The sequence below is a fragment of the Ovis aries genome, chromosome 1, assembly GCF_016772045.2.
Source record: "Ovis aries strain OAR_USU_Benz2616 breed Rambouillet chromosome 1, ARS-UI_Ramb_v3.0, whole genome shotgun sequence".
NCBI lineage: Eukaryota > Metazoa > Chordata > Mammalia > Artiodactyla > Bovidae > Ovis > Ovis aries.
In genome coordinates, this window is record NC_056054.1 from 194569489 (window position 1) to 194588342 (window position 18854).

At 44.3% G+C, this 18854-nt stretch overlaps 1 long non-coding RNA gene across 1 annotated transcript; it reads right to left on the reverse strand.

Moving 5' to 3' along the window:
* Positions 1-207: 207 nt before the first annotated feature.
* On the reverse strand, positions 208-2919 carry LOC114109036 (uncharacterized). Its single transcript, XR_006056351.2, has 2 exons — positions 462-2919; positions 208-339 (listed from the first exon to the last, which is right to left on the reverse strand). It is a non-coding gene; the product is annotated as an uncharacterized LOC114109036 (long non-coding RNA).
* Positions 2920-18854: the final 15935 nt, after the last annotated feature.

Consider the following 18854-nt stretch of genomic DNA (forward strand, 5'->3'; position numbering starts at 1 on the left):
ATCACAGCCCAGAGGTAAGGCTGCCTCCAGCCCTCACCAGCCGGGGCCAAAATCACCCGCATCCACGTGGGGACAGAACAGAAGACCTAGACTCAGCCAAACTGTTTCTTTAAGAAACTGGCTTTTCCTGCCTGCTGTAGCTGGGTCTCCTCTTGATCTAGAATCCCAAAAACATTCATGACCAAACAGAGAGTTCAACAGGGAAGGTAAGGGGAGAGAAATCATGAAACTTTATTGAGCATTTAATCAATGCCAGGTGCTATGGAAAGCACTTTTTTAAAAAAAAAAAGGAAAAGAAAGACAACTTCTTTGTGGTCCAGTGTTTGGGAATTCGCCTTTCTACAATGAAGAAAAAAAAGATGGTCAAGAATAGTTCTGCCATACAGTTTTATACACCAAGTCTTTTTTTCACCTTATTAAATTATTGACTCTATTAAAAAAAAAAAAAAAAAAGAATTCACCTTCCAATGCAGAGTATGCAGGTTCGATCCCTGGTAGGGGAACTAAGAGCCTGCATGACACGGTGCGACTAAGACCGTGTGCTGCAACAAAGAACTGTGTATGCTGCGATGAAGGCCCAGCGTGGCCGGAAATAGGTGAGGAGACACACCATGCCATTTATTGGAAGGTTGGAAGGCATAACACAGAAATGACGTCAGATGACCACACATTGATAGGTATAATGCATTTTCTATCAAGACATAATGATTAATATTTATTAAGTACTTACTACATCCCAGGTATTCTGTTAAGTAATATATCAGCATTATTTCATTCCATGTTTATCTTAAAAGGAAGGGACTATTATCATTCTTGTTTTGAAGGTAGAATTTGAGGTTCAGAGAGGCTAAGCAACTTGGGTTAGGTCTTGCAGCCTGTAAGCAGTGAGCTGGGATTTAAATTCATGTCTGTGCAACAGAAACACCTGTATTCTTTGTTTCTTTATTGAGGTATAACTGACATACAGTACACTGCACATGTTTAAAGTGTACAAGTGGTAAGTTTCTGCATTTGTGAAACCATAACCAAAATGAATACGGTGAACTTACTCATGAGTCCAAAAGTCCCCTTGTGCCCTTTACTTTCATCCTGTCCCCAACCACCCATTGATCTTCTTTATATTAGTTTGCAATTCCTAGAATGTGGGGTTCCTAGCAATATACAGTATGTCCTCGTTTAAAAAAAAAATCTGGCGTCTTTCACTTAGCATCATCATTCTGAGATTCACCCAGGTTGCGTGTATGCCCGTTCTTTCTACTCACTGAGCAGTATTCCATTGCGTGAATATACCAGAGTGTGCTTATCCATTTCTTGCTTGGTGGACATTTGGGTGATGTTCAGTTTCTGGCTGTTAGAAATAAAGCTGCAAAGAACATCTGTGTACAAATTTTTATTTAGACACAAGCTTTCATTTCTCTTGGGTAGATACCTAAGAATGGAATGGCTAAATCATATGGTAGGCTACGTATTTAACTTTCTAAGAAACTCCCAACTGTTTTCCAATGTAGGCTCAAGCAACTCTTCTCCCCTTATGGGACCCAGTTTTCCTACTTGTGAAACCAAGCAGTCCTTCAGGGCCTTCCCAGGGACAGATACCCCATGTCCCCTGCCTCCTGTTTGTTAGAAAGCTTTAGCCTCCTAAATCTGAGTTCCAAAGAATAAATTTAATCAGAAGTGAAAAAAATGCCAAAAACAAAGAACAGTCAATCAAGACAGAATAATACTAGTTTAGTCATAAAATAAAATCAAGGACCTTTAGTTTCACCTCAATGACAGTAGAGAATATCCTTAGCCAGATCCTTGGGGTTTTTTTGCAGATACTAAAACCCCCAGCATGTGGAAGAAGTGAACTGTATGCTGACCACAAACATGCAGACTCTAGACCAGTTGGAACCAGAAGGTTGATGATAGTGTTATTTTAATAACCTCTAAAACACCACACTGTTACCTCACCACCAACCAGTCAGAAGAAAGTCCATGAGCTGATCATGCACCCTACAACCCTTACCCCTAATGTTGCCTTTAAAAACCCTCCCTGAGAGCTATTAGGGAGATCAGGTATTTTGAGCATGAGCTGCCTGTTCTCATTGCTTGGTGTTTCGCAATAAACACTGTACTTGCCTTCACCACAACCCAGTGTCTATAGACTGGCTTTGCTGCACATTGGGCAGGCAGACCCAAGTTTGTTTCTTTACCTGAGAAGAAGCAGAACCACTAGCTCCGGCACACTTTCTGTGAGCCTTTTCCACTGCCTGCTACCCCAGCCCACCACCACCACTACATACACACACAGAGGAAGGCTTCAGGAATGTAAAAGGAGTGAGATATCTGTCACACAGCAGTGTATTTCCACTCCAGGACTCTTGCCTGGAAAATCCCATGGAGGGAGGAGCCTGGTAGGCTGCAGTCCATGGGGTCGCTGGGAGTCGGAAAACGACTGAGCGACTTCACTTTCACTTTTCACTTTCATGCATTGGAGAAGGAAATGGCAACCCACTCCAGTGTTCTTGCCTGGAGAATCCCAGGGACGGTGGAGCCTGATGGGCTGCCGTCCATGGGGTCGCATAGAGTCGGACATGACTGAAGCGGCTTAGCAGCAGCAGCAGCAGTTCCAGCCTTCCATCTCAGTCTCCCCGGTGCAGTTTTCAGATAGAAGAATGGATCAGGTTCAGGACCAGAACACATCAGGTATACTCACGTGGTGTAGAGGGAATCCTGAACTGACCTATCTCCTGCTGCTTCTGGTTGGTGGTATACAAGAAGGAAATGCGGAGAGACACTGGGCAGGGCAGCCACCTCTTTCTTAGAACATGTCTCCAACCTGTGCATGGATCCGGGGTCACAGACAGTTCTCCTGTGCACAGCACATCTGCCTCCTTAGTGGAGCCACAGACCACACACTGGCACTGGGAGGGCCCCAAGAAACCCAGACCAACTCTGTCCTTTAACAAGGCCAACCCAGATGCCAGAGTGCTGAGGGCCTTGCCCAAGCTAGGGTGGAGCTGAGATCTTTGCACGCTGCATTGTAACCACACCCTGCTGGACAAACACATAGTTCCTTGGCTTCAGATACCAAGGGAAAGTTTCAGAAGCATGAGGTTCAAAGCAGGTGAAAGTAATTTGTGTTAGATTAGGATAGGTCTTCCCAGCTGTCTCAGCAGTAAAGAATCCGCCTGCCAGTGCAGGAGCCACAGGAGAAGCGGGTTCAATCCCTGGGTTGGGAAGATCCCCTAGAGTTAGCAACCCCCTCCAGGATTCTTGCCTGGGAAATCCCATGAGCAGAGAAGCCTGGTGGGGTCTTCTGGGGTCACAAGAGTCAGACATGACTTAGCAACTGAGCAAGTGAGGATAGGACAGGTTAGGTTAGTGGTCACCCTTGCAGGAGGCGGTCCCAGGAGGGAGCCCAGGTAGGCTGTGGGATGCCAGAAACGTCCAGGCTCTTGACCTGGAGGATGTGGCAGTTCCCATCAAGCTGTACAGGTGACATGTGTCCACTACATTTCAATAAAAATGTACTTTTAACAAATGAATGAAAAGAGACAGGAAAGGCAGTATGTGGCCTGAACATTGTCGGGCTGCCCCATGGCACGGAGGGTAATGTGTTTGGCACCCCCAGCTGCGCCCCTGGGAAGGGGCTGGAGGGCTGGTCGCCTGCACTTGTTGGCAGAGCAAACACCCAGGCCTCTGAGTGCAGTCTCCTCTGTGTACACAGGGTGTTAGGCCAGCCTCCGCTGAGCTGCACTTCAGGGAGACAAAGACAACAATGCCACCAGCTCGTAACTGTCAACAGCATCACTGTGCTCAAGGCTTTGTTCCAATATTTGCGGAGCCAGAAGGGCCAGGTCACCTTTATGATATTGACTTAGATGCACCACTAACCAGCAAAAGAAGAGTGCCCGGGCCTGTGGGCTCATGGCTGGGGCCTTTGGGATGTGCGTGGCCTTAGGCAGATGGTGCAGGGTCCTGGAAACCCCACCAGTTGGCTGTTGTTACTATTGTTACTGTTACTATTATCTTCCCAGTGAAGCAGGGAGTCATGAGTTTCCAGACTGTTGTGAAGACGCCCTCAAATCCTTTGTAATCCAACCTGCCAGATTTGCAGGGAGAGCTGGAAAGATGAAGCATGACATTTACATCTGGAACTGAAGTTTTATGAAAATGGCAGTGGAAAGTTTTTCATAAGGAAGTTTTCTTTTTTTATAGGGAAAAGAATTTTTCTTTTTCTCCTTAACGGGATCACACTCTATAAATGCCAAGCTTGTTAGCCTCTAGTCGACTGTTTTACTGCTCCCAGTCATTTCTGAGTGAGACACTCTACCACTGACAAATACCGAGACCGCTTTACAGAAACTCATGTTGCCAGGGGAAGCCCCCGCTCCCCTTTGTGAGCCCCAGGCCTCAGGGCCGGCCGTGACCCGTGACCTCTGGCTCCCGGTCTCGCTGTCAGCGGGAGAAAGCGAGGGGCCAGCCTGCGTCAGCTGGTCAAGCCAGGGCCTGGACACATCGCCCTGGGGCTCTGCTCTCCACGAGGGGCTGACCCCTCCCTGCAGGTGCCCTGTCCCCGGGGCGGCCTTGCTGTTCCGTCGGGTGACCGGAGCCTCAGACCTCTCTGCTGTCTGAGAGGGTTTCTCTTCTTCCCATTTTGTCAGAAGAGCTCTCACTTCGTGCACTGCCCCTCCCTCTGCCTCCAGGCCCACACATTCAGTGAGGCCTTCAGTAACCATTAATTTAGCCAATTTCCTGGGCCCCACCGTTCCCCAGGGACCCCACTTTGGTGGGCAGCAGCGGAACAAGACACCCTGCTGTTTCCCCTTCCCTTTTAATTACACGGGGACAAGCTTCCTTGGGCGGACTTTGGGAGGCAAGCCCCGGGCCAGCCTGGCTGGCCTCCACGAAACAAAGCACACATGTTCCAGAGAATTCCCTCCTCGCCTAATCCTGGCTGGGAAGAAAAGGGCTTTTCTTCTTGTTGTCAAAGGGGGTCTTCGATGCTAAGATACCATTTTGTGTCTCAAGTCATGTCACGGGACTTCTGCCTGGGCCTTGCGTCTGCTCTTTAGAAATGAAAGACACAGTCCGTGCTTTACCTCAGGACAAGTACCACTCCCCCCAAGGCCCACCCCAAAATACAGGGGCTTGGGGGCCAATAGAAGCAGGGAAACCTCCCAACTCCCACTGTTCCTTTCTTATCCGAGCAATCTCAGCTTTCTGGACTGTTTGCCCAAAGGATGAGTAGGGAGGGCTGGGCCTCACCTGCTGATCTCAAGGGTCATGAATATTCTTATAATCCCCTGGAAAGAAGGACCCTTTCATTTAAGAAGCAGATTCCCCCTGGTGGTTTGGGGGCTTGCCACCCCTTCCTACCAGCAGCCTGCCTCCTCTCTGCTCCACGGCCTATGGGTCCCAGCTGGCTTCTTCAGCTTTTCCAGAGGCCTGGCTCTGCCGCTTTCCATCGTGAATCCATGTCCCTATTTTACAGGTGAATTAAAGAAAGTAACAGCAAAGATACTGCAGACATGCAACCTGATGCTTAGAAAGGAGTTGGGTTCAGGCCCAGAGAAAAAGAAACTTCCTGCATCGCTGATAGTTGCACATTCTTAAACATTTACACTTTACCTTGTTGGGCAAGAGGATTGAAGGTAGCTCTGGGAAATAGCCAAGAAAATTCAGGTGAAGAACTCAAAGATAAGTGCAGGGGAAGTAGCAAAATTAAATCAGGGCAGAATGAAGCCAGTTAAGACATGTAAATGCAAATTTCCATTCGTGAGCAAGGCTCAGCTGAGAATTTAGCTTCCGGCTTCCTAGCAGCCAAAGAAAAGGGAGGAAAATGGTTGACAGAAGGTCAGAGCACATCAGGCACTCAGGGGAAGCACAGGTCTTGAAACTGAGGCCTGACACATATACACTATGGACACTGTGTACCAAATAGATAACAAGAGAACACTCTGTATAGCACACCGAACTCTTCTAGACCCTCTCTGGTGACTGGATGGGAAGGAAATCCACAAGAGAGGGGATGCACATATGTGTCTGGCTGATTCATTCTGCTGGATAGTAGAAGCTAACACAAAATTGTAAAGCAACTACACTCAAGTGAAAAAGAATTCTAAATAAATAAAAACAATGTAATGTAAAAAAGAAAAACAAACAAAAAAAGAATCTAAGGCCTGAAACTGTTTGCTCCCTACCCCATCCCCTTGAATGGTGAGATGACGAGTCTTCAAACAAAATCACTATGTACTGGATTGAAAATGTCATCTCTGGTTGAAGTTTCCTTAAACTGCGCTTTAAAATGCTTGAATGTACAACTCACATAGCAATGATTACTTCACTCTCTAGACTGCCTTCTACTCTTGCCATTGTATTTAAAATATATCCTGCATTCAGGCCAAGAAACAAACAATTCTTACGGGATCAGCATTGCTGCAGATATTTTAAACAAAGGCTCTGATCCTATCGCTAAGCCTTATAGTACAAAGCAATCATTTTCAAAGTTTTAATCTTTTGAAAAGTACTGTGCATGCCAAAGTTTTTGCTGACATGGGTTTATGTCTGTTGATATTTAATATTTGATATTGATATGTTAGAAACTGAAACATAAAAAATTAAATATTTACTCTAATAAATTTTTTAAAATAAAACGATTCCATGTTTTAACATAAATTTCTTATGAAAAATAAAAGACTGTAGAGACAAGAGTAACCTTCTAAAAGTTCTTTGCAATCCTTTTAAATATCCAGCTTGATAGGAGATAAATGGATTCTTCTATCTGCTTCTAGAGTCAATCTGTTGCAGTATGTTGTTTTGGCTGAAGGTGGTGAAGAAAACTTGGCCTCACACAATAATGGATGAGAAAAAACGAAGAGAATGGAAATATCCTTTCCAGGTAATCGTGTAGCTTCTTTGATGCGACACCAACCCTCGACAAGTCAGTGAACTTATCCTCTGTGACATAAAATCCCTTGGTCCAGCCTCTGCTTAGAGAGGAGCTCCCCCCATGCCTGTTCTAGACCTGTCACACACTAGCTGATCAGAAAATACTGGTTTCCTTGGTGATGCAGATCTTCCAACTGACACATTTCTTTTGACAATAACCAAAAAATCACATTCCTGGATACCATCCTCCATCTCATCAGAAAAATACTGAGAAGCTGTCAAATTCGTACTGTTTTTCCAAATTCTCATTTTGGCTTAAATGTGTAAGTTTTACCATTGGTAACCAATACAGCGGAGGTTTTCCTTGAAGAGGCAGGTTCACTCTTCTTTTTGAGAAAATATCTGCTTTATGAGTCAGCTTGAATTACCACAGTGTATTAGTCATTCTTTTAAGCAAAATGATATTCCTTGAAGAAAATGACAGTTTCGGTCATAAGTCAAATAATTGCACAAGTACGTTTTATCAATATGACCATCATATTCTGGATTACAAACAGTTTTTTATGTGACACTCCTAATTTGTCACAGACTATTAAAAAAAATACTTAAGGGTTGAGATTTAATAAAGCTAAAAATCAATAAAATACATTGATAACATAGCAATACAAATTAATAAAATGAGTGATTTTTACTATTTCATCAAGCCACTTTTTAATTAAACTAGCTTGTTAATTTTTTTGTTTTAAACCGTGAGTGCATCCTAGTAAAGATGACACAGCACCCGTTGGGACAGGTCGTGCCACTGTCTTGGTTCATGCTAAGCGGTGTCACCCACACGGCTTTCACTGAGCCAGTGACTGTCGACACAGTGAAAAGAAGAACCAAAGCACCAGTGCTATTGTAACATCATGTTGACCGCGCGATCACTGAAAGGGTCTTAAGGACCCCTGGGGGTCAATAGACCGCTCTCCTCAGCTGCTGATGTAGAAGACTTGGCATCTAAGACAGCAGTTACTCTGGAAGAGATTCCAGACGCCAAAAAGGAAGAGGATTTCCCTCTGCAAATGGTTTGTATCTTGCGCATAGCTCTGATAGCTAAAGGAATTAGCAATGTATCCTGTGTTGCAGTGATAAATACTTCAGAAATTTAGTGCTAGAATCAAGTTATTTGATTAAGGTTGGACAAATGCTTACCATAAGCCAATAACTGAAATGTACTCATTTCATCACAATGACTACCTTATATTTTAAAGATGAAGTGAGATAATAACTCTGAAGGGTATATCCCAATTCAGGGCAGTTTTATTTAGAAAAGGCCGTTGTATATCAAAATAGTATCAAAGGTTTTTACAAATGTCAGCTTTAGAAGGACCTTTAATGAACAGCCAATCAAACTCTCATATTGTATCAATAAGGAAATTAATAAAGATGCAAAGGACATTCCAAATTATAGCAAATCCTGGTTTATGGGTGCATAAATTGTTTTTGCCTACTGAAGTGAAAAGTTAATTATTTATACCAGATAGGAAATAAAAAAACAGAACACATGGCATGTGCTCACAAACACATCAACTTGAGTAAACACACACATAGCAGTAAATGTTTCCATACCTTACATATAACTCAGTGTCTGCATAATACATGCTTTATAGATGTGTAAAGTTCACTCATTTAAATAGGTTTTTAAATGTCTGTCATGTTGTGCTAAACGCTAGGGACAAGGAGATCTGTAACACTCGGTGTCTGCCCTTAAATATCCTCCAGTCCCACGAAGAAGCATGTGGGTAAAGCAACAATCAATCCCAGTGCACAATGCTGTGTCAAGACAGACACGCGTGTGGGGTGCTAACGGGAAAGCAGCCGATTCAGGTGGGAGGCAGGGAGGAAGGGAGGGGCACAGAGGCCTCCCAGGGGAGGTGGTGCTGGAGCAGGGTCCCCAAGGATGGGATGAGAGTTATCAGAGCAAGGAGGACATTCCATCCTGAGCAGTGTGTGTGCAGGAAGGCGGGCTGATTGCAGGCAGGTCTGTGGTTCTCCATATGGATGTGGGCTGAGGAGGGTGACTGGAATTGCTGGAGAAATGGGCAGATCCCATCCTCTGAAGAGCTCTGTGCTAAAGATTTTGAACTTTATTTAAAAGTTATCTGGAGACAGATTTAATCAGAAATGGTCACGTTTGCATTTTAGATTCTTCTTTCTGGCAAGAGTGTAAAGGATGCCTAAGAGAAGTGAGAATGAAGGCATGTGGTGGGAATAGAGATGAGCCGTGGGGCCATCTGAGGTGTGCAGAGATGGGGGGAAAGATACTAAGGTCAAAACTATAGACATTGGTGACTAGGTCTGTTGTTTGTATCAGGGACAGGGGGAGTTCTGGGTGTCTGTCTTGGCAGCCGTCACAGTGCCTGTCACCAAAACAGTCAAATCTGGAGAAGGAACAGGTTTAACGAAGAAAGGGGTGCTTGCACTTTGGACAAGTTGAGTGTAAGACGTTAAGGGTACATGCAAGTAGGGAGTTCGAGCTGGTGTTTGGTGCGGAGAGAGAGGAACAGGATGGAACTGGAGAGTTTAGAGTCACAAGCAGTGTGGCTGGAAGTTGAGTAGGTGGGAGGATGGAGACAGAAAAAGAGAGTTCCACGGGAGCACTCTGAGAAAGGCCCACCCTTGGGGGGTGGGGGGACAGTACTGACAACCAGCAGCCATTCTGCTGTAAGATGGAGGACGAGGAGAAAGTGGGGTCACAAAAGGACAGAAGTCAAAGAAATAAGAGCTGACAGGGAGAGAGAGAGAACAGGTATCACAAAGTATTAACTGGCCTTAATGAGTTAAACAAAATAAGTATAGAAACGTTTGCGGGGATTAGCACGGAAGTCGCTGGCGGCCTCTGAGAAGCAGTGGTAGAGGCAGTGATGGCATGGAGGAGGGAGGCCCAGCTGGCAAAGAAAATGCCAGCTTGGAGTGAGTTAAAGAAGGAATATGGCGGTGATCTCTCTTTCAAGGAGCTTGGCTGAAAATGAAAGAAAAATAGTGCATAGTTTACAGATATATAGGGTTCAGGGGAGAGGATGATTTATTTCTAGATCCTGGGATTCAAGGACATTTTAAAAGTTAACTTGCTTTATTTCCGGATACTCTACCCAAAGTGTTCGGAAGACAGTAAGTTAAGGTGGTGGTATAAAATGGAGGATGAAGTGGAGACATAAAGTGGTGGTATCAAGCGGTGGACAATGAAGGAAAACGTGTTCAAATTATAAAAATGTAAAAATAGCTAACTCAAGCAGGCATACTGAATACGATGCCCCAAATCCAAGTTTCCTTACACTCTTGCGATAAAGCGTGGCCTGTTAGCAGGCCCAGTAGGCAATACTGAGCCAGTCCCTTTGAGCCCCCGGGAACATGAGGATTCATACAGCTCGCACTGTGCCCTCCCAGCCAGCCAATCCACAATCTTCAAAGACCTACTGGGTCCCACTTCCCTCCCATGTTCCAGTGCAAATTAAGCTCGTGCCCTTCCCTCTGGCAGGGAGATCTGGGCGTGAACTGTCTCCTTGGCAGTCAGGGGATCCCAAGACTGGGCGGCCCGGTTCCCAAGGTCTTGGGTGTGGTGAGGTGTGGCAATGAGTCCTAGAAATAGAAAAATGCAAACATTCCCGAGGGAGCTGGAACTTTCTTATCTACAACTCTCAAATGCCTGCCTTCTGAACTCACAGCCTCTCAAACTTCTCTGACGCCCTTTGCCAACAGCAGCTTCAGCCTCAGGCTTCCTGCTAGGCAATGTAGGCCATTTCTAGTGGAGAGGCAGTTTCCAGGGCAGCGGTTAAGTGTACAGACACAAAAAGCCAGATATCCCAGGTGGAAATCCCCACTTTGCCACTGACGAGGCCAAGCAAACTCTGACAACTTGAACAACTCAGAGACTCCATTTCTTTTCCTTCCCCTATCTATAAAAGGTGGGGGGGGTGGGGGGTGGGAAATACCAGAATCTAGCTCTCAGAGCTATGGAAACCAACAGTGTTCATGTAGGTTAAGTGTTTACAGTAGGACCTGACACATAATCAGCACTTAGTAAACGTTTCTATTATTATTTAGGAGGATTTAGGGAACACCTTGTACCCAGTCCATTCTGAAGATCAGCCCTGGGATTTCTTTGGAGGGAATGATGCTGTAGCTGAAACTCCAGTACTTTGGCCACTTCATGCGAAGAGTTGACTCATTGGAAAAGACTGATGCTGGGAGGGATTGGGGGCAGGAGGAAAAGGGGAAGACAGAGGATGAGATGGCTGAATGGCATCACTGACTCGATGGACGTGAGTCTGAGTGAACTCCAGAAGTTGGTGATGGACAGGGAGGCCTGGCGTGCTGTGATTCATGGGGTCGCAAAGAGTCGGACACAACTGAGCGACTGAACGAAACTGATGACGCTTTCCACTGAAAAGAGCATGTAATCTGGAAAATGTCCTGTCCTGACTTAGCTGGACTAGGAGACATTTTCCCTTGGGTTTGGGAAAACGTTTTTAGATGCCAAGTGTAATCAACGGCAGAAACTCATAGGCCATCTGGGCTGGAGGCCTTCGGGAGCATCCCAGAGGAGGAAGGGGCTCCGCTAAGGCCGCCCACCATGGGGGCACAGAGCAGGATGAGAAGCACAGCTCTCTGGCTGCATGGCCTGTGCTCTGCCTTTGCCCTCCTACATATAACACACAGGTTCCAGACCTGAATGTATGTGCCTGTCGGGGCCTTGCCCTTCTTAGTAGCTGCCTTCTTTCTGGTGGAATTGCTCCAAATAGAATTCTTTTTCTGGAACCAGTGATGAATTCTTGATTACAAATCCAGGAAACACACACACACACACACACATACAGTGTTCAATAGACTTTCCTTTATGACAAAGCATGCTTTAGTGAGTGAGGTGGTTTTATTCAACCTGTGCCACAAATAACCAATACAAAATAATTATTTAATACCAAGATTCTAGATTACCTCCTTGTGCTCAGTTGTGTCCGACTCTTTCTGACCCGCCAGGCTCCTCTGTCCATGGGATTCTACAGGCAAGAATACTGGAGTGGGTTGCCATTTCCTCCTCTAGGGCATCTTCCCAACCCAGGGATCGAATCTGGGTCTCCTGCATTGGCAGGCAGATTCTTTACCACTGGGCCACTGAGGAACCCTAGTACCTCCTCCTCAATAAACCTTAAAAATAACGTGCTCTGAATACTCAGAATTCACTGAAAATATGAGAAACTGGCATGACAAGTGCTGTTTTCCCTGACTGAGGTTCACCAGTGTGACTTTCAGAATTGAACAGTTTGATGTTTAGAACGAAACACTTTTATGTAAGTCTGTGCCTCTTGTTCAGCTGGGGTTTTCCCTGAGCACTGACTCGCCCAATCATGCTGGAAGTAGGGCATCCAGCTTTCCCTCTATGAATATACCTGCCTCTTTGCCAGGTTGCTTACAACATGAAAAGGAACTGCCATTTCAGAAGAGCTGAGGAGGGGAGGGAAAGGGCTGTTTAGCACGTGGCCAGCCCATCTAACACCTGCACTTTGTTCAAGGTTCTGTGCTCAAACCTACCTGGGATCCCAGAAAGACTTGGCCAACAAGCCGGTCTTGGGACTGCAGGTAGCCTCTCTGAGCCAGAGTTGAACTGCTGGTAACATGTTCCCTTTAGTCCAGCTGCATCATCAGAGAAGCTAGAGCTCTCTGTAGCTAAATGAAGTTAAAAACCTATGCATCTCTAAGAATGACCAGAAATCATATTATTTTCAGAAGCCCTAGTAATACTGTCACTTAAATCCATTGAGGCCAGAGGTGAGCACAAAGTTACAGTTTAAATCAGAGATTTCAAATGGTGACCTGGTAGTGTGGGTAGTGCCTTACAGGTGTCTCAGTCTGACTCACACACTAAGATTCTTAAAATCAGCTGCTAACATTTCAAAGGAAGTTTTTACAGGACTCTCAGGATCCCCAACTTCTACAAAATGACTGGCTTTGGAGGTATTACATCTGTGTCCCCTGACATAAACCTTCATGGAACAGACACAATACTTCCCTGGGGAGTCAGGAGGCAAGGTTTCAGCTAGACCACTAATTGAACAAATTGCTTCTTCTCTCTGGGCCTCTTTTTTTCTTCTACTTTTTTTTATTTTAAAACAAAACAAGCGCTATTGTTGTTCTAAAACTATAATTCATTTTCTAGATAAGCAAAGTAAATCAGAGAGTAGAAAAAAAAAGATACAATTCCTCTGGAAATCACACCATACTCTGTACAGTTACCCAGGCGGTAGGAGGTTTTAAAAATGTTTCAGAATATATATAACTGTTAACACAAAAGATTATCCAAACTATAGGCGCCGGTATATAAGTCATGGTAACTCAGAAAGAGGAAGCTATTTTTAAAGGACAAGGTGCTGGGTCTCATACGCTCGGGAAGATGGAAGCTGCACGCCACCAGATGCTGAGCATGCAGACTTGCTACATATCCATCTGCCATGGAAATTTCCCTGCTTCCAAATTCTCATCTTGTCGTTCTGAGGTTGAGCATGCCACGCCTTGGCCGTGGAGGCTTTCTGCTCCGGTGGCTTCAGACAAAGTTACCATTAACTCCCCAACCTGCAAGAAAATTATTTGACACAAAGGATTCCAAAATGTCCTCCTCTCCCCCTACAAGCCTGCAAACAAATGGTACAGGAATGAGGTCAGAAAGGAATCCCCCGCCTACCAGGGCCCTGAATTCATTTACCTACCTCAGAGCCCATTCAGGGGAAGGGGTGGGACTGGGAACAAGAGCCCCTTGGAGGCCAAGTGGAGTTTGGGGGTCGAGCGCTACATTACAAGATCTGACAGGCCTTTGCCAGCCTTCAGCTTCTTTGTGTCTCTCACATAATAGAGAAACACAAACTGAGCAGCACACGCTCTGTGGTTACACCCTTGGACAGAGCGCACTCTTTGCAAATGCTAATAGTATTGTAGCATCCTGTCACCCAGGAACACAAAAAAAGGATGTTGATTTTCACATGAACCAGAACACGCCCATTGTACACAAGTTGGTGACCAACTTGTAGTATCTGCACATCAAAAGCCCAGCCAATCACAGGGCACACAGCTGGCGAACTGCACCGATCAGGCCGCCTGGCCCAGAGAACGAGATCCAAATGCCCTGTTCCCCTGCTACAGCGACAAAACCCAGAACTTTTGAAGTGAATGGGCCCACAGTTTTAGGATCCTGATTCAGAGATGACCAGAGCAATTAGGATAATTAGCAAGAATGTCAGTGTCTCAGATATTTAAAAAGGGAAATCTGAATGTATGAAAATGGGAGTGGCCTCATGCTTCTGCTGAGTCTTCAATACAGCAGAAGCTCCAGAGGGCAGAGATGTCTAACTAGGCATTCACACTAGTGGGTACCAGAGGCATAGAGAAGCTCGTAAGAATGTTGGCAGGAAGTACTTAGTATTTCTATTCTAATAGCCCTGCTGCTGCTGCTGCTGCTGCTGCTAAGTCGCTTCAGTCGTGTCCAACTCTGTGCGACCCCACAGACAGCAGCCCACCAGGCTAGCCCGTCCCTGGGATTCTCCAGGCAAGAACACTGGAGTGGGTTGCCATTTCCTTCTCCAATGCATGAAAGTGAAAAGTGAAAGGGAAGTCGCTCAGTCATATCCGACCCTTAGCGACCCCATGGACTGCAGCCTACCAGGCTCCTCCATCCATGGGATTTTCCAGGCAAGAGTACTGGAATGGTTTGCCATTTCCTGGGAAACCAGAAACTCTCAGGGCAAGAAAATTAAAGAATATATAAGATATTCCTGAAAATAAACTTGTTAAAGATTGCAAAGGTTTCTGTTAATAGTTTTCTGAAAGTGTTTAAGGCAGTCAACATTTGGAAAAATAAAATATTCAATCAAGGTTTTGAAAACACGTAAAAATAATTCTGTATCTTAATAGTTGGGCTAACTCAAAAAGAGAGGATCTGTAGAGGTAAAATGGGAAAATTAACATGATTAAGATGTTGAGGGAAAACTGCAGAGTATTCATTTTCACTTCTACAACTTCAAGGTCTGAGATAGCCCTGAGATTAGAACCCCCCCGAATCTCAGTATCACCTTGCCTCCCAGGCCCTGTAAGGAACCACATCTCTCTGCCGGGCTTTCAATTCTCATGACGCAGCAGAAACCTTGTAGTTAGGGAAAGCCACCCTAGGGCACTTCTGTAAAGTTAGCTCAAATTGCACTTTCTAGGTATATCAGTGCCCTGATATACTCAGAATTTATAGTAAATTCATTTTCCTAAAAGTATTTTTGAGAGAGAGCGAGTATGCTTTGGACAGTGGCTTGTATGTAACCAGATCTGTTTTCTAGTTTAGACTCTATTCACATGAATGACATTGGTTACTTAAAACTTTTCCGAGCCTATTTTCTCATTTATAAAATGGAAATAACCCTGCCTGTGACAATGGATGCATAACACAAGACGTACTGGTTCCTTCGCTTTAAAGTTCTTTCTTCAAAATTTAAAAGGAAAGTCAAAGAAGTTTCATGGGATTAATCCTTGGAAAAGACAGACGAGTGGCCTAAAGGGCTTCAGGGGGTTTCTAAATAGATCCCCCAAAGCTCATGGCCAGTGACAGTCCACTTCCCTGCTATCCTATACATGGACACTAAAGAGTCCTTCTGGGAGTCCTCCTCAGGCTGTGTGGCCACCCCTGCAACGCTGTAGACTGAGGTGGCTGCACACCTTTCTTCCGAAACACATCAAGCACCACCTCCTCTCATTAGTGTTGCTGCTGGCAGGGGGAGGCACGTTCTCTGAGAACTGGTGTGTGCCTGTAGTCCCAGCTACTTGGGATGCTGAGGCGGGAGAATCATCTGAGCCCAGGAGTTCTGGGCTGTAGTGCACTATGCTGATTCTGTGTCTGCACAAAGTTTGGCATCAATATGGTGACCTCCTGGGAGTGGGGAACTACCAGGTTGCCTAAGGAGGGGTGAAATGGCGCAGGTCAGAACTCCTGTGCTGATTAGAAGTGTTGGCTGCATACCACCTGGAGCACCACTGACTGCAAGTGTGAGAACTTCTGACTTAAGCCCTCTAGACAAATACAGTTCTTAATGAAGAAGCAGTTAAGTATGGCATTTTTGTTAATGACCCATGATTACTTCTGTGTTAAGATGTATGGAAAAGAGAGATTAAAAATAAAAATGGAACACAAACTAAGGAAGCAGAGACATGAATAGGTTCATTCCTTAAGAGATATGTTCATTTCAATATTTCCTGGTAGCTGGGGCAAAAAAACAGGTGAAGTCTTGAGTTCTCTTTGACAGAAGGGAAGCACTGTATATGGGCATCCCTGGTGGCTCAGACAATAAAGAGTCTGCCTGCAATGCAGGAGACCCAAGTTTGACTCCTGGGTCAGGAAGATGCCCTGGAGAAGGAAACAGCTACCTACTCCAGTATTCTTGCCTGAAGAAGTGTGTGGACAGAGGAGCCTGGCAGGTGACAGACAGTCCATGGATTCAGAGTTGGACATGACTGAGTGATTCACTTTTAAGCACTACATGCTTTGGTCTGGAGTGAGAAACTTGGCTGGTCCTGAACTATCTAGTAATCCTTACTTTAAAGAACCTAAGTGTTAACTGAGACATGTCATTTTACTTTTGCAAAAGGTGCTGTGTATTTTCTTCAAACAGGTGCATCATAAAATATTTGTCTGTGAAAGCAAAGGGCATAATATTAGATAAATTAATAAGTGAGTAAAGGAAGTAGTTCAGGCAGTATTGCCTTCTGATTCGGCCTAATTCTCAGATAAACTTTAGCAAAACAAACAAGAAGATGGAGTTAACCTATTCCCTACATACTTTCTCACAAATGTTAGAAGTCTCACAAGCTTTTGGCAAGTGTTAGATGTACAGCATGTACACCATGACCATAATTTTTCACAAGTGGATAAAATTCTAATTCTTGTGTTGTTGCTATGATTTAGTTATTCCAAGAGACGGTTTCAAAATGGACATTCTTCTTCGAACTCTTAAGGAGTGAAACCTATATTCTAACTCAACCATAAGACAATGCCTCTCTGGAGGCTACTGGCAGTTTTCATTGGATCTTCAGTGGGGTCTCTGGCCTACAATTTTTTAAATGACTTTTTGCGATTTCTCAAATACTTGGACAGGAACCATGCTACACATAGGTTAATTAGTTAAAAACAAATAGACTTCTTTACCACACAGAATAAGGACCGGTTTACAAAAACATTTAAAAGCTGTAGTTACTCCGGTCAGTGACTTGACCCCAAATAAACCTGAACAGTGATCCTGTAGAATGTGAACAAAACCCACATGAAGGCTTCATAGGGTGATCATACACACATTCTCTGTCAAGCTGGTAACTCACCTCTCATCTCAAGATACACACTTAACCCACTGCCTTATGATGTACATCTTTTCTCATCTTATTTTATAGAAGTGTCTTTAGGCTAAGTATCACTCACACTTAAACTCTGGACACTACTCTGCTTTTTAATCTCTGACAACTTTTATAGTACCTGTCTTAACTCTTAAGTTTTCTACATCTATCAACTTAGTCTAATATGTGCAGAAATTATTTATGACTTAGCTATCACAAGTTGAATATTATTTAAATTTAAATAGTAACTGTTATTTTAAAACACACTTTGTAACATAATTAAATAATAGATCTCTATTATTTACAGGCACATGGTAGCTACTTCACTTTGACAAAGATGCTAATTCTTCAGCTGAAAGTATTGGTAGAAAACAGATAAATTACCCTATTAAATCTTCAGGAAGCAAACTCTTCAAACTTTCTTGACTTATGAAGATCTTGAAGGACACAAAGGATGAAATAATTTAAAATGCAACTACGTTTGGGGCCTCACACTAGGAGTGGTCTGTTAGCACTGATAAGTGAAATAATTGTTAATATGATTGAAATATGTCCTTCCCTATAAATTTTCTAAAGGAATTTAAAGACTGTCTTAACATCTATTCACCAGAAAATATGCCACACTCCAGCAACTGTGTACCACTTATGGATGCAATCGTGACTTTCCAGACTCTTCCCGGTTTTGGCTTTAGCTAACCATATGAATCAAGGAGAAGGCACACCCACACAGTCTTATTTTACATATCTAATGATCACCAAATCTTTAGCTCAGCTGGTAAAGAATCCACCTGCAAGGCAAGAGACCCTGTTTGATTCCCGAGTTGGGAAGTTTCCCTGGAGAAGGGATAGGCCACCCATTTCAGTATTCTTGTGCTTCCCTGGTGGCTCAGATGGTAAATAATCTGCCTGCAATTAAGGGAGACCTGAGTTCGATCCCTGGGTTGGGAAGATCTCCTGGAGAAGGGCATTGGCAACTCACTTCAGTATTCTTGCCTGGAGAATCCCCATGGGCAGAGGAACCTGCTGGGCTATAGCCCATATGGTCGCAAAGAGTTGGACACGACTGAGCAACTAAACACACACATGAGCAAAGTTCTGGGAAAAATTCTAAAATTAAAAAAAAAAGGGAGTTCGTAATTGGGTGGTGGGTGGAATGAAGTGATCTTTAAGGCTCCTTCTGGTTCTAAGACTTAATGATGCCTTCTTAGGCAGCCTCATAAATGACTGAACAGGTTAGCAGCATCAATGTCATAAATGACTGAACAGGTTAGCAGCATCAATGAAGATGATGGCCACGGTAGCAAAATGCAATTAAAAACATTTAAAAAATATGTTTTACCAGAGAAAATACCAGAGTGTTTGACAAATATCAAGACATGAAAAAGAGCATGGTTAGATCATGAATTACAACTATGCAATGTGAGGCATGTGAAAGTCAAGCATTCAGAGAAGAGCCACATGTTAAGAGGCTTATTAGACCATGAATTTGGTTACACTGTGGAGTCAATTATCATCCTGGGTGCATAAGTTTCTCTCTCTCTCCCCCTCATTATAACAGAGACAACTTAAAAGATGCTCTCCAA